Below are 15,533 nucleotides of genomic sequence, written 5' to 3' on the forward strand. Positions count from 1 at the left end.
TCCGGACAGACCTGCTGCTGCTGCTGTGTAAGCCACCACAACTGCACAGTGATGCTGAGCAGCTAGCTCTGTGAAGGCTTCCTTCTGCCCTCCACCTCCAGCAGGGTATCCCCTCCTGTTCCTGAAGCCCCAGCCCACAAAGTGGTGCCAACTGAGGGCACAGAGGCAAGTTTCTCTTGGGATGGAAGGGTGTCTTGTCCTTCAGCGGACAAGGGCTCTGAGGAAGTAGAGACAACCTATGGAGCTTTCTCTACCTTGCTCCCGCGGTGACCTGACTCAGGTAGAAAGCACTGTCTTCACATGGAGGGGGACCCCACCTAAGGAAATCAGTGGAGGCAGATGGTCAAGATGTTTGACTTGAGATATGTATTTCTTATTTAGATTGGGGCAAGGTTTCTTGATCTAAGCACTGCTGACATTGGGCCCAATTTCTGGAGTGGAGCCATCCTGGGCACTGTGGGGTGTTGAGCAGCATTAGTGGCCTCTAACCACTTGATGTCAGGAGCACTCCCAGTCATGACAGCCACAGATGTCCCCACTGTCCAGTTGAGAACTGCTTTTCTAGGACAAGCTCAGTCCCAGGGCACCAGCTGGGCAGCATCATAGTCTGGTTTATGCCTGGTCCTGATCCTAATCTGGAAGGATCACAAGGACACTGTGAGCTGCCTCTGACAGCACACTTGTGAGTGTAAATATAGAAGAATATGTTTTTGTTGTATATGACCCTGACTGGTGGTGTTATGCACAGTGAAGTTTGAGGAACACTGAACTAGATTAAAGGGAGGAATGAGAGCACACATGTAGATGGCTGGGCATCCAAGCCATTATGCCTTGACGTAATTCAGAGGCTGCGGTGGGAGATCTTAGGTGTTCTGCGTGTCTGCAGGGTGACACCCACTGGTATTTTCTTTTGTTTTTGTTTTTTCTTCAGGGCACAGAAAGCAAGTTTATTTGGTGAATGCTGATGGCAAACATCATCCAAGAGATATAAGCTGGGAAAAGTGCCGTGACAAGAGAGTCTAGGAAGCCTTCCAGGCTACGTATACAGTCTCACACAGGGGAAGGCACAGGGGAATGGGTACACTGGGAATGTCTTCAGCTGCTCAGCACCATGCGGACGAGCTCTTCATAGCTGATACAATCATTGCTGTCTTTGTGCCCTGCCACCAGCATCTCTACTTCCTCTATCATATTCTCACCCAGAGTGACAAGAACATGCCAAATCTCAGCACCCATGACAGTGGCATTTCCTTCCTTGTCAAACACCCTAAGGCCTTCGACATACTCCTCACAGATGCCCTGGTCCTTGCTCTTGGCGTCTGCGGCATGTGCAGGAAGTGTTCAAAGTCCAACACCTTCACCTTCATCTCATCACTCTTGGGTTCCCCAGGACTTTGAGCACCTTGGCGTTGGTGGGGTCCTGGCCCAGGGCTCTCACCACATCCCCACACTGGCTGTACTCCTAGGATCTTGGCTCTCCTGTTTTGTCAAAGAGCTGTAAAGCCTCCTTGAACTCTGCGGTCTGATCCTCAGTGAAGTCACACATCTTGACTGCTCAGCTTTGCCGAAACATTTCCTGTAGTAATGGCCCCCACTGGTGTTATTATGAAATGTGACAGCTGTGAGCAGACTGGTTGGCTGTGAGTACAGAGTCAAGATCAACATCAGCTTTCAGTTCAATGTGGGACAGTCAAACACCCTTGAACTCACCATAGGTCCCCTCTCCCATCGGTGGTAGTGGAACACCTCTCCAGGGCAAACAATTGAGACACTGGGAGGGAGGATGCACTTGCTGACAGCCCAGCAGGTAACAGGAGGATCGCCCCCCCATCCCTGAGACTGGGAGGGTGACTGGGATTCCTGAGGATGGGGGCTCAAACTGGGCGGAGAGAAGGGCCTGGCACAGACCTTGGAGTGGGAGAAAGGCACAAGGCTGACAGGGAAACTGTCCTGTGTGCTGAGGGACAGAGGATGTGTGGGGTAACAAAAGGCTGGAGGGAGGGCTCAGGTGCTAGGCAGAATCCAGGTTTTATCTAGTAAGCAACAGGGAGTCACCAAGGGAATCCTTGCCAAGATCTGACCTGTTTTAGGATGCTACGGTAATGCTATGGACTAAATAGTGCCTCGCCTCCCCAATTCTTTGAAGCCCTAATTCACAATGTATTTGGAGATGGGACCTTTAAAGAGGTATCGTAAAATGAGGTCATAAGTGTGTGGCCCTAATCCTACAGGACGGTGTCTTTTATTAGAAGAAACACTACAGATGTGGACACATTGGGAAGACCACATGAGGCCACAGGGAGAAGGCAACCATCTGCAAGCCAAGGTGAGAGGCCTCAAGAGAAACCAATCATGCCAGAACCTTGATCTTGGACTTCCAGCCCCCAGAATAGGGAGAAATTTATTTAAGCCACACAGTCTGTGATATTTTGTTATGGAGATCCATACTGAAGAAATACAGGCAATGAGGGGAGAAGCTGAGGGCAAGGACTGCTAGGAGACATGTGACATGCAGGGGTCTCAACCAGAGTGGTGGAAATGGAAAGAGAACGCAGGAGGTATCGTGTCACCTGCCAAGTTTGGCTAAAGCTGGCTCCTAGTAATCCGGGGCTTTGCATAGCTGTCAAGTATAGTGAACGTTTGATGATAATGATCAAAAGGTTGGTTGTGACCTAAAAAGGGAACACTCGACCCATCTCATCCTAATTGCTCATGACCCCACAAAGCAACCAGCACACAGCTGCTTTTGGTATGGGAGGATAGTGTCACCCCACTTTTATTTAGTTAAGCAGGCTTTCCCAAGAAGTGGAGTGTGAAGCGATTTGGGGGAGCGCATTTACTGTGGGTCTAATGCCCATTCTCAGGAGACAGCTTGGCACGAGGGAGCCCAGGCAAAAGGGATAAAGAGACAAATGGCTTTAAAACATGGCTTGGCAAAATATGGCCACATACTTTGTCTTCTCTAGCTGTGTCTTAGCCTGGCTGAAGGGGCAAGGGAGCTCTCTAGGGTCTCTCTTATAAGGACACTAATCTCATTCATGGGCACCCCACCCCTCATGACCTAATCACCTCTCAGGGTTCCACCTCTTACTGTTACAGGCAGTTAAACAGACATGAACAGAGCAAGAATGATGGGCCCGGTACAGAAACTCACCAGGGCAGAAAGCCCTGGATGCCTAGCAAGGGGCAAAACTGGGAAAACAAGAACCTGGCTCCCAGGATAACCTTTCCTCCCCTAGCATTTGCTGGTCATGTGGTTTGGACCCCCTGACTTTTCATATTGCTCATGCAGTCTACACCCCCCTGACCTTTCCCTCCCTAAAGGTAACATCTAGGCCTCAGTTGTATTTCAACTTCAGGCCCAGAAAAGCAGCAAAACCAGATTAAGTGAGCCACAGTTGCCTCGAGACCAACTTCACTGACTAATGACCCCCTGCCCTGGCGCCGACCAATCAGTAAAGACCACGACCCTGAAAGAGCACACCTGGAAAGCTGATGAATAATCTACTGAGACACTTCCCTGAGACCTCCCCTAAGATTTCCACCTGCAAGAGAGAGAAATACACTCAGGTTGAAGCACCCAGCATGCACTCTCCCCCAGGGGAGCATGCCCAAACCATTCCCTTCTCCCTTCTTCCAAGGAACCTCACAAGACTTGCAACCAGGGGAGCAATGAGCAGCGGCAGCACATCCTGGGCTAACCCCCTGAAACTGTCGCCAAGGCCCCCTTCTCTTTGACTTCTCAGTGAGCCAAAGCAGCCAGTTGCTTCTTCTATGCCCTTTTTTTGTTTCATTGTCCTAAAGTGTCTTTTTGCTGCAGCCAATAAATTCTCACTTTGTTACACTTTGTCTCCACTGAAATCTTGCCTTCAAGAAGACAAGAACCAAGGTCTCATCTCGCCACTAACATTACTACCATTGAATTGGAATTAGGTGTCAACATATCAATTTGGGGGTGGGAGGCACCAACCTTCAGCCTATGGCAGCATGATTCCTGCTACAGTCTTTTGGCCAAGGCCAGGTACAAGGGCCAGAGAAATAGATGCCATTTTTAGATGGAAGGAGCTGCAAGGTCTCAGTGGGAAGGACTGAAAATAAAGAGTGAAGGACTGAGACATCTGAAAGTCAATCTACCACATCTTGGTTTTAGGAGTTGAGCTAGCCACAAAATGGCTTGTGAGAAAGACTTCCTGCAGGCATCATTGTTAAAACCTAGATAATCTAGAGCAGAGGTTCTCACCTGGGGTGATTCTGCCCCCCAGGGGACACTAGGCAGTGTCTGGGGATATCTGTGATTGTAACAATGAGGGGGTACTCCTTGCACTGAGTAGGTAAGGCCAGGAATACTGCTCAATACCCCACAGTACCCAGAATGGGCCCACCCCAGACAGTGATCCAGACCCGATGACAGTGGTGCTGCTGAGAAACAGATCTACAAGGACACGGTCAGGGTATCTGGGGATGGGGACCTGGGATTAGAGTACAGCACAAGGGGAAAAGAAGCCAAGTGGGCAGCAGAGGCTGTTGCTCCCACCCAGGTTCCCTGCCCCAGGTCTGAAGGGAGAATGCCCACAACTCTTCTCGGGTTCCCCATGGTGGGAAGTCACTGGTTACCTTGCCTTCTTTCAATTTCTAACAGCCTTTTTCTGAGTCCCTTTACGAATCAGGTGAAAGTTGTGACTCCCTGACCTGATTCCTATGGATAGTTTTGCGTGTGATCACCAGGGGCTTCACAGGCCCCAGGTTAAGAATCCCTGCTGGAATAGGGGGATCAAAAAGAAATCGTTGAGGTTAAATGGCAAATTTCATGTGGTCTGGCCTTGCGTGGTGAGGCATATCTTCTTCTTTCAGGAAACATAGTAAATTCTTTCAGTGGCATTGACTTCTCTGTGTCAATTTAGGCACCTCTACAGATTAAAATCCCATGGGTACAATTGAGACATTCAGTTAGACCAAGATGGAGAAAAGTTGAGGATGTGAGCATTCTGCACGAGGACTGACTTAGAGTTCAGAGGGGTTTCAAGCTTAAAAACTGGGTGGAGCACTATGGCCCAATGGGATGTGCACAGGGTCCAGAGTCAGACCACCTGGCTTCCAATACCTACTCTGTTCACTGTGGGGCCTTGGGTGAGTCACTTATTCTTCTAGCCTCAGTTTACTCACCTCTAAAATGGGAACACCTATCTCTTGGGATGGTGTGATAACTAAACAAGGACTGATGTGTTACAGTGCCTCGCACATGGTAGGAGCTTACAATGAAGTCCAGGGTTGTCAGATCTTCTGATTTTAAGTAATGCTAGAAATTAGGGTAGCCTTAGTCAGGTAGCTCAGTTGGTTAGAGCATCGTCCCAACATGCTAAAGCTGTGGGTTTGATCCCCGGTCAGGGCACATACAAAATTAACCAATGAATGCATAAATAAGTGAAACAACAAATTGATGTCTCTCCCTTCCTCTGTCTATAAAATCAATCAATAAATAAAAATATATTTTTTAATTAGAGATTTTGAAAAGCCTCCCAATTTTTAAATGTTTGCAACTAATTAAAATAAAGTAATAATAATTTTTAAAAAACAAACAAAAAAAGCACTGCACAAGCCAAAGAAAGCAGGTGTGAGAAGCAAACATGGTCTGCAGGCTGCCCATTTCAGCCTGTGATCGAGACTGAGAATTTAGGAGTGGTGGTCAAGGAAGGGAAATCAAGTCAGAGGTTTACTCTTGGTAAAGCTTCCCCTTAAGCACTGAGCTCTTCACCTACTTGTCACTTCTCCTAACACTCCCCAAAGTGGTGTGTAAACGAAGTCAGACTGAGATAAAATCTCAGTGCCAAGCAGTTAAAAATCTCCACACCAAATATCAGCTATCCTGCAGTGCTGAGAGAAAAGCTCTGCTCCAGCATCCTGACCTTAGCTCAGTTTTCCAGGAGCATCTGTGACTACTCACAGGGTGAAGTAACATTCATAGCTAGGATGGTGCATTGTGAAGTATGACACCCACTGCTAAATATGGTCACTAAAGACATTCATCAGGGAGGATATTTTCAAATCTATTTTATCGGCAGTAAGATCACATTTAATTACTTTATGAAAACACATACATACACACCCAGCAATGTTTTCAGTTTACACTCTGGTTCACAAGGGTTTTATATTCAAAACATTTATATATTATACATTCATACCCATAACAATTCTAATTTTTTTAGAATTTTGTTTTTAACCATAAAAGCCTGTGTGTATTCTCCATGTGAAGTGCCCATTTTCAGATCCAGAGAGCCCAGAAAACACTCCGACATATTGGAAAGGGGTTTGATGAACTTAATCCTTGGGCTCTTGGAAGGATGACAGGATTTTACTCCTCTCCACACCCATATGCAACCTTCTTTAAAATGTAGTCAGGAGTCTCTAGCTCCAAATCAGGGCCACCTGGCTCCTCAAGACAGAGCCAATGGGCTGCTTGGCATTCCTGAGGCAGGGATTCCAGAGCCGGGTGACAGGACTTTCCTGAGCCTTGAGGATGAGCCAAATTCAGTTTGGCAGGGGAAGTCCTGGAATTCTCTTCATCTCTCAGAAATATGGTCCCCACATAGAGGGTGGCTATATGGTTAGCTCTGCTGGTCAGGTGCTTTATAACTGACTGTCTTGATGATATTATGCTGGTTAAACTAAAGAAAAAGCATTATGTACACACCCTCCTAGAAGCAGTGAAAGAATTTCCAACCAGGAACAATATGGCCATGGCTTCTTACTTCTGTGAACCTCAGTTAACTGATGGAAGGCCAATGTTTCGGGAATGGCAAGGGGTCATCTGTGGCTCCAAGCCACCCCCTGCTGCTGTAAGGGGCAAAAAAACACAACTCTCCACAGCCATGTCTACACTGGTCTAACATGTGCCTCTCTAGTGCCAACAGAAGACTAGATAGCCAGCCTGAGGTTCTCATAAGCAAGTACAACAGACACGGAACCACCAACCATGGGTTCAACCAATGACATTCAAAAGTAAGAGGAAGCCGCAGGCTTTTTAAAAACAGCCATTCCAAGGTTATAGCACACTCTGCTCCCAGAGAACAAACCTCATGAAAGAGTAAACCTCAGTCAATGGAACTGACTTTCTGAAATACAAAATGCTACAGAATCAAATTGAAGCAATTCTCAATTTTTAATCAACAGTGTCAAATGAAGATCTTGGAATATATTAATTTAATTAATTTGGGGGGGATACATTAATTTTAAAAGGCAAATGGACAATGATGTACAACAAATGCAACTTACCTTTAGGGGAAAAAAACCTGCCAAAGCAAAATATCTACCAAAAAAAAAAGTCCAGTTCCCCCAACAATTTACAAATGAAGTTTACAGCTAAAAGAAACACGGTGACCTTAAAATTAACATATAACACAAGTCTAATAAAAAGAATAGGCAGAGAACCTATACCTTATACCAAGGTATCTGCCAGATACCTTGGTATAAGAGACAGAAAAAGAAAACAATTACCAACCAATTAGACATTGGGCAACACCAAAACCTTTTCCTACCAAGATTCTAAACACTCTGTGAATAAATAGCACACTTCAAATTTAAGGCATTATAGACATAGAAAAAGACATGCAAAACAAACAAACAAGAGCTCTCTGTGATTTGTCAGTTTCCTAATTTTGTTCTGAATTAGGCAGCATTACTTGGCTTTGATGATTAAGCTGTCTTAGTGATGAAAACAAAAACTGGTATTAACACAATAAAACCCCAGAACCATCTTAATCGACTAAAACCAGTCAAAATGAAGATGGGATATGTACTATACCTTTTAATTATCAAAGGTATCTATAATATCTTCTGCAGTTTCCTTTCATGAATAAACTTTTTAAAACATAAAGCGAAGATCATAAGTGGAGGCAGGTGTCATTTGACCATAGTCTGATTTGGGTGCTGGTACTTAAAACTTGGAGACTTGCACATAGAAAGAGGGATGTGCATTCTCTGCGGAAATGGGAAGACTCTCCACACTGGGTTCTGACCCGTGTCAGCAACAGGTGGGGTGTGTGTGGTGGGGTGCAAGCTCTGTCTTGGTCTCCCCCCACTGCCATACACTCTCTACCATCTTAGACTTGATTCATTTATGTACATGTCTGGCCCTTACAGGGCCAGCTGCAATCCTTGATTTGAAGTTTCAGAAACTTTCGATTTACTAATATAAGATAAAGAGAATGAATACACGTTTACAATTACCCTTTCTACATGTTTTCCTTATTTTGCCAGGACTACTAACTTATTTATCCAGATCAATGGTCTTCGTCCCCCTATCTCTATTACCACACAAAAGAACACCAATTATACTTGTGAAAAAATTTTAAAAAATATTTGAAAATGCTTTTAAATTTGATGTATTTCTTCTGATAAATCTAAGTATACATGTTGGTAGATCCAGACAAAAGACAAAGTATAACAGAACTATTAAAAATTCAGAAACATGAATATGTTTAAGGAAAAAAAGTCTCTATTAGGAATTTACTTATGCTCCAAAGTTGATGAGTTGACTTTTGGCTCTGAAACAGAAAAAAAAATGAAAATTCAAAATCCACACTTCAGATATTTGAAATGTACCAAATGTATTTGTAATAGGATCTAAGGTACCACAGTTCTATCATCTGAAAGGTTTTCCTTAAAATATACTTAAGCCAAATTTTTACTGGTAGTCCAAAGCTACCACTCAAAATTTCCTGCCAAGAGATTCCCTCAACCAAGCCCTAACATGTTGTTTTACCCTTACTGAGACAGGCCTTTAAAAAAAACAACTGCAACCACATTCTAACAAGAAGACTTGTATGCCTTGCTATTCTAGTGTCAACTTCCTGTCAGTCCCAACTGGGAATACATGAGAGGTGCTGCCTAGGTGCTTACTTAGCAGGACTGCTTCAAACTCAACTAGAGGTTCCCAAAGGCCCAGTGTTCCTGGATGTCTAATGCAACAGTGATTTGGGGTGAGGTGGTGGGAGTCCATTTAGAGGTATGCACCCTAGCCTCTGAGATAGGGACACTGCTTCCCAGCAGCCTGTGCTCCTTGCACCTAAGCTCGGGGACAGATGGGTCATGGCAGGTAAGGTTCACTCTGGAAGGGTCTGGAGACCTGGAGGGAAGGGCAGGCAATGGAGGCTTCTCCAGGTACACCAGGACTGTTCTGAATCTGATTGCACCCATACCCGACAGAGCAGGGGGGCACTCAATCAGGGGTGTTACCGAGTGATCTTCCGTCTGCCAGCCAGCATTCCCCACGGTTAGTATGGGCTTCAGTGCCTTTTCCAATCTATGCGTTGCCTCTGAGAGGCTTTTGATTTATGGATTATGATGTAAAAAAATTCCTATTCAGGGCTGTGGTTATCAATTTTAAAAGCCAAGAAAACCTACTCAAAAGTCCTCTAAGAAGCAAACTTGTCTTCACTTTGGCAATTCATGAAACAAACTTTGTAAATACTGTTGTCCAAGTACTACCATTTAATTTATTTAGCAATAAAGTTGATGCTCCAAACCCTGTTATCCTATCAGTTTTTCCATGGCACACTATATGAGAAATGTGTGCTTTAAAAGCAGCTGAAGTTTCCAAGAAAAAGTCATTTCCCACAAAAGGGAATGTCTAGTTAACTAAAAATCACTCAAATAATGCAGATTATCTTGTTTCAAGGTTTTGTGAGACTGAAGTTTATTTTGCTATGATTCCCGTGTTTTAGTTTTAGTTGAAACTACTCTTTTATCAAAGAACAACACATGCTCTCTGGGGCAATTCTAAAGACACAAACTAATTTGACAGTCAGTGAATGGTAGTTTCACATACTTAGTTACATGTGTGTATATTATATCACCTAAGTTATCAGGATACAGACAACAGCTGCATTAAATGTGTAAGTACAGTGAGTCAAATAAATAACAAAAACATCTACTGAAGCCTGGCAACTAAAGGCATACCTTGTTTTTATTGTGCTTCCCAGATATTGTATTTTACAAGTTGAAAATTTGTGGCAACCCTGCATCAAGCAAGCCTAGCTATCAGTGCCATTTTAGCAATTTCTAGCAATAAAGTATTTAGTAATAAAGTATTTAATTAAGATGTACATTGTTTTTAGACACAATGCTACTGCACACGTAATAGATTACAATATAGTATAAACATAATTTTTATATGCACTGAGAAAGCAAAAAATTCATGTGACTCGCTTTATTGCAATATTTGCTTTATTGCAGCAGTGTGGGACCAAACCCACGATATCTCTGAGGTATGCCTCTACCTATTTTAACAGTTTAAATGCTCGATTTCTGCTCTAGAAGAAAATTTAATAAAAAGCGTAACATTAAAGTGACTTCCCAGTTCTGAATGAAGAATGCACTAGAGAAAGAAAAAGAGAAAAAGAGAAGAGAGAAAAGAAAGCTAGCAAGCAGGCAGAAGGGCAGAGCGTTTCCAAAAGAAGACTCACTAAGTCCTGCTTCTTTAAGCATTGGTAATCAGACCACTGAGGATGATGGAAACAAAAACCTAACACTCTGTTCCAGGAAACAGCAGCCTATACATTCTGTCCTTGATAAAAAATCCATTACTAGATAAACGCTACACCTTAGTGACTACGCTGAGTGCAGAAAACATTGGGAGCGCTGCTAACGTCCACAACCCTTGTTTCCTAGCCCTGGTCTGTTCCCACAAGAAAGAACATGGCACCCTGCCTGGTGTGATTAGAGCATCATCCCTGCACTGAAGGGTCTCGGGTTTGATTTCCAGTGGAGGCACATGCATGAGGCAACCAACCGATGTTTCTCTCTCACATCGATGTTTCTCCCTCTTCCTCTCCCTTCCCCTCTCTCTAGAATCAATGAAAAACATCCTCGGGTGAGGATTTTAAAAAAAGAACATGGCAGTATCACCACTGGGTTGAGGGGTTGGTACTCATTTTCCACTAGCCTCATATCTATTTGCAACGTTCTGAAATCAAGTATGAACACATGCAGCAAAGGCCCCTAGTGCAGCAGACACTTATCTCTCAGTTGCCTAAGGGGGCTGGCACCCATGGTGGGCTCCTCAGAGTCTGTGAGAAACTGGCCCAAGAGGTTCTGCCAGGCTACCAGTTGGAAATTGACACGAGGGTAATAAATGAAAAAGATGGGGAGGGCGGCCCTCCTAGGGATGCCAGCCCTGCACCTCTACCTGGAACTTGGTCTTGATTGCTGAAGGAGAGAGACAGCAGAGATGCTCCAAGAATAATGTGTGTGTGTGTGGGGGGGGGGAGTGTTTGTACATATGAGATAAAAGATACCCATCTGTCTCTATCCATAGAACCCTCCTTCGCCTGGCAGCTTCCTATGCCTGCCTGCCACCCTCCCCCATCTATTCTCTGGGCTCCTTTCTCTCCCTTCCCTCCCAAATGCGTGGGTCCATGTCCTTTACTAGATCTTAAATATCCAAGCACTTCATTAAGTTTCAAGGTCTCAAGACCCTCTACCCCTTCTGTCCTAGGGGTACCCCTCCAAACTGTTCCCTCTCCCTTGGAAGCCCCAGGTGCCACTCTATCGGATCTCAGGACTTCCCCTATGTCAAGTCGGCAATCACCTCCCAACGTCTCTGCCCAACCCCCAGTCAGGCTCAATCCCCCTCCTCACGTCTCTGCCTCTCCCTCGAGTAGCCTCCCAGGTCTCTGTGTTCTCTCAAGCCCTCCACCCCGACTTTCAGGGGTCAGTACCCCCACATACCCCTGCCTGGCCAGGCACCCTCCCAGGTAGGTCTTTCCTCCCAACCAGGGGTCACGTCCCCACCTCTACTCGCCCCCCCCCGCCCGTCACCCCCGCCACTCGCCAAGGTGTCTACTCCACTCACTGCCCGGCCTGGGACCCTCCCAGCGCAGCTCAGTGTCCATCCCCACGACGAGCCCAGGGACCCCTCCTCCCACGCCAGGAGCACCTCAGTTCTCCCCCTCACAGGCACAACTCGGGGCCGCGGCCCTCTTAGCCAGAGCAGATCCCCAGCCCGCAGCCCGCCCAATTCCGACCAAGACGCCGACCCGCGGGTACTCGGGGTGCGGGGCAACGGGTAGGCCTTTACCTGTACTGCGCGCTGGCGCAGTGCGCGAGGCCCGAAGAGCTCCCCGCCGCCATCCTGACGTCTCCAAGCCTGAGGTGAGGAGGGGCGGGGCCTCATGGCGTGACGTCAGCCGTGCCGCGTGTCGCTAGCGTCCCGCCAAGCGCCCCAGGCCCCGCCCCCCTCGCGAGGCTCCCGCCCCCTCCCTTCCGTCTCCGCGTCTGAGGGGTTGACTGTGCCTCGAGCCCCGCGGCTTACTCGGAACCCTGCCGTCCCTCCGACTGCTCTGCATCCGAGGACCTTGGCTCGGACCCCACCCAACGCCCAGGCCCGCCCCATATAGAGAGACCCCTCATCCTGCTCCACATCCGGAGTCTCTGCTTGAGCCCAGCTCTACGCCCCAGACCAGAGTCCTTACTGTTTGGCCACCCAAAGGTGGGGAGTCTGGGCTCAAGCCCCGCCCCTTGCTTCAAGCCCAGCCCCTTCTTGGAGCTCCGCCTTCCTTTAACCACTGAGCTTTGGGGGTTCTCTGCCTCGCGCCTCCTTCTTGACCTACCTATTACAGGTGTGGACCCTGAGAGAGAAGATACCTACTAAGAAGGGCTTCTGGTGGCTAACTGGGCTAAAAAAAACAAAGCCTAGCAGCCACTTCTACACAAGGCCTCTCACCCAAACTACACTCCAGAAAGAAGCCTGCGCTGAACCACCAGCCTGCGATGGGCGCCTGCTTTCTAAGCCCTTATAAAGGAGTTCCTGGGATCTTATTATAACCAATAGGATTAGTCTTTCTCCATCCAATCAGAGCTCTGCAGCTGTGACCAACCACAGTGGCTCTATTCTGACCAATCAGGACAGTGCCTTTTGGACCAAACTGTGAGGAGTTGGCCTCATTTGCATGAGGATAGACCAATCAGGGACCAGGGGTGGGGACTTCTGTTCATATAAGCCAGCTTCCCCTTGGCTGAGAGAGCTCGTTTTTCCTTTCCGTCAGAGCTGCTCCCTGGCCGAGCTGAAACAGGGGTTCCAGGCAGGCCAGCAAGGAGGGGAGCAGAGGTGTCTGGCCAGAGAGGGTCTGGCCCCAGGGCTGCCTCATAGGCTGTGCTGTTTTCACAGCCATGCTATATCACAACTGAGCTGTTTTGCACTGAATAAAGTTTCCTTCTTCACTGCACCCCAATTGGAGATTCCTGTTGCTGTAGATTTGACGCCAATGACCATCAGTTGACACAAACCAAGTCATCGCGCGGGGGGGGGGGGGGGGGGGGGGGGGGGGGGGGGGGGGGGGGGGGTGAGCAAGACTGACATGGTACCAGTTCTCAGGAACTTTGAATCAGGAAAGCAGATCACAACCAAACTATTAATTACAAGTCTGGTATTTTTTTGGTTAATAACTTTATTGAGATATAACTCACATACCATAACAATTCATCTATTTAATGTGTGCAAGGCAATGGTTTTTAGTACTGTCACAGAGTTGTGCAACCATCACCACTAACTCCAGAACATTTTTATCATCCCAAGAAGAAACCCTGTAACCATCAGTCACTCCCCCTCCCCCTCCCCCAGCCCCTGGCAATCACTAGTTTGCTTTCTGTCTCTATAGATTTGCCTGCTCGAGACATTTCATATCAATGGAATACTTGGCAATAACACGGAATAAACTCTTTTTTATTGATTGATTAATTTGAGGGGGGGGAACAAAATTGATTTGTTGTTTCACTCATTTATGCATTCATTGGTTGATTCCTGTATATGCCCTGACAGGGCATTGAACCTGCAGACCTTGGCATATCTGGAGCAATGCTCTAACTAACTGAACTAGGAATAGACATTTGTGATTTCCAGGGGTTAAGGACATGGGGACAGGGAGATGGAGAGTGGCTATAAAATGGCAACATGAGGGATCCTGGGGTGATGGAAGTGTTTTGACTCTTGACTGTATTAAAAGCAATAGTGCCCTAGCTTGTTTTGCTCAGTGGTTAGAGCATCAGCTGGTGGACTGAAGGGTCCAGGGTTTGATTCTGGTCGAGGGCACATACCTCAGTTGCAGGCTCAATCCCCAGTCCTGGTCGGGGCATGTGAGGGAGACAACCAATCAATGTGTCTCTCACATCGATGTTTCTCTCTCTCTCCCTTCCACTCTTTCTGAAAAGCAATGGAAAAAATATCCTTGGGTGAGGATTAAAAAAAAAATTTTTTTTTTTAAGTATAGTGCTATTATACTGTAATTTGTCAGACACTACCATTAGGTAACATGGAGGGGGGAAGGGTACATGGGATCTCTCTGTGTTATTTCTTACAACAATGTGTGATTCTAAAATTATTTCAAATTTTTAAAACTTAACTTTTTAAAAGGCAAAAAAAAAACAACCAAAAAAAATTTACTCAGTGTGTTGGGGTGATGTTCTTTTGCCCCTTAATTTAAACAAGCAGGGGCGACTTAATTCTTGGACAGAAACCATGGCAAGCCCAGGGTGCCAAGGAAAGCCGTATGGGTGATTTAGTGGATGGCATTCTTCCATTTGTGTCTTTATGACCATATGTAGCCTCAAGGAATGATCTACTGGGTCAGCCAAACACAGTTCTCCAGCCATGTGCTGGCTAAAGTCCAGTGTGGTAATTATGACCTTCCTCCAATTCTCTGCAGTTTTAACTAGATAATGAAGGCCGCATGCTTTCTACAAAAGCAGAGCTGTTTTAATTGTTTTCCCTGAATTACATAATATCCCTTTTCTGGTTATTGACTACAAGCATTGTGCTAAATGCTTTACCTGCACAATCTTACCTAGTCCTCACAATAGCCCTGGGAAGTAGACACAGTCAGTTCTCATTACCGGCAGCAGTTCTGTTCTATAAAGTCAGTGCAAACACTGAAGAGCAAACACTGAACCACTGCTCATAGGGGAAATACAGGGTTGGGTTCCTGTGAGCCTCCGGTCACAACATTTTTATCAACTGATCGATACATCACCTTGTTTTATGTGTACGTTTGTTTAAAGAGACCTTATTTAATATACATCGTGATTCCTTAACATTGACATCACAGCCCTTAGCACTATAACTCGTACCAGAACCAAGCTTATATAATACTCATACCTTCTTTGTAAGGCACATCTCAGCCTACTTGTGCTTAGAAACACTAGACGGCTCTTCAACGCCATGAATGGGGATCATTATAAATGGAAATCACCACCAACAAACACAAAAATGCAAAAGCATAGCATAAAATAAGCCCTGAAAAGGAAAGTTGTTTACAGCCTGGCCTGGAATAAGAATATAGATCATCATCTTGTCCCACTGAAGGTGGGAACGTGCCCTCAAATTGTTTACCCCTCTGGGCTGCCTGCAAATGACCCTGAGAGCACCTTGAATATTGATTTGGGGGTTACAAATAAGTTTCAGCCAGTAGGCAAATTCACAACTAAGGAAAAAACAAATAATGAGGGTCGACTATACTTGTATTAATCCCCTTTGCAAACCAGGA

At 46.0% G+C, this 15,533-nt stretch overlaps 1 protein-coding gene and 1 pseudogene across 2 annotated transcripts in view; both read right to left on the bottom strand.

Moving 5' to 3' along the window:
• The window catches only part of ZFR2 (zinc finger RNA binding protein 2), a 40,868-nt gene extending 28,717 nt beyond the window's left edge, over window positions 1–12,151 (bottom strand). Inside the window, exon 1 of the mRNA XM_081136800.1 lies at window positions 12,074–12,151. The gene's annotated coding sequence lies outside the window, so the exon portion shown is untranslated. The remainder of the gene's footprint in view (window positions 1–12,073) is intronic.
• On the bottom strand, window positions 1,074–1,546 carry LOC308556986 (myosin light polypeptide 6 pseudogene; annotated as a pseudogene). Its single transcript has one exon. The product of its transcript is annotated as a myosin light polypeptide 6 pseudogene (transcript).
• Window positions 12,152–15,533: the final 3,382 nt, after the last annotated feature.

Source organism: Miniopterus schreibersii (genome assembly GCF_964146895.1).
Source record: "Miniopterus schreibersii genome assembly, chromosome: 4".
NCBI lineage: Eukaryota > Metazoa > Chordata > Mammalia > Chiroptera > Miniopteridae > Miniopterus > Miniopterus schreibersii.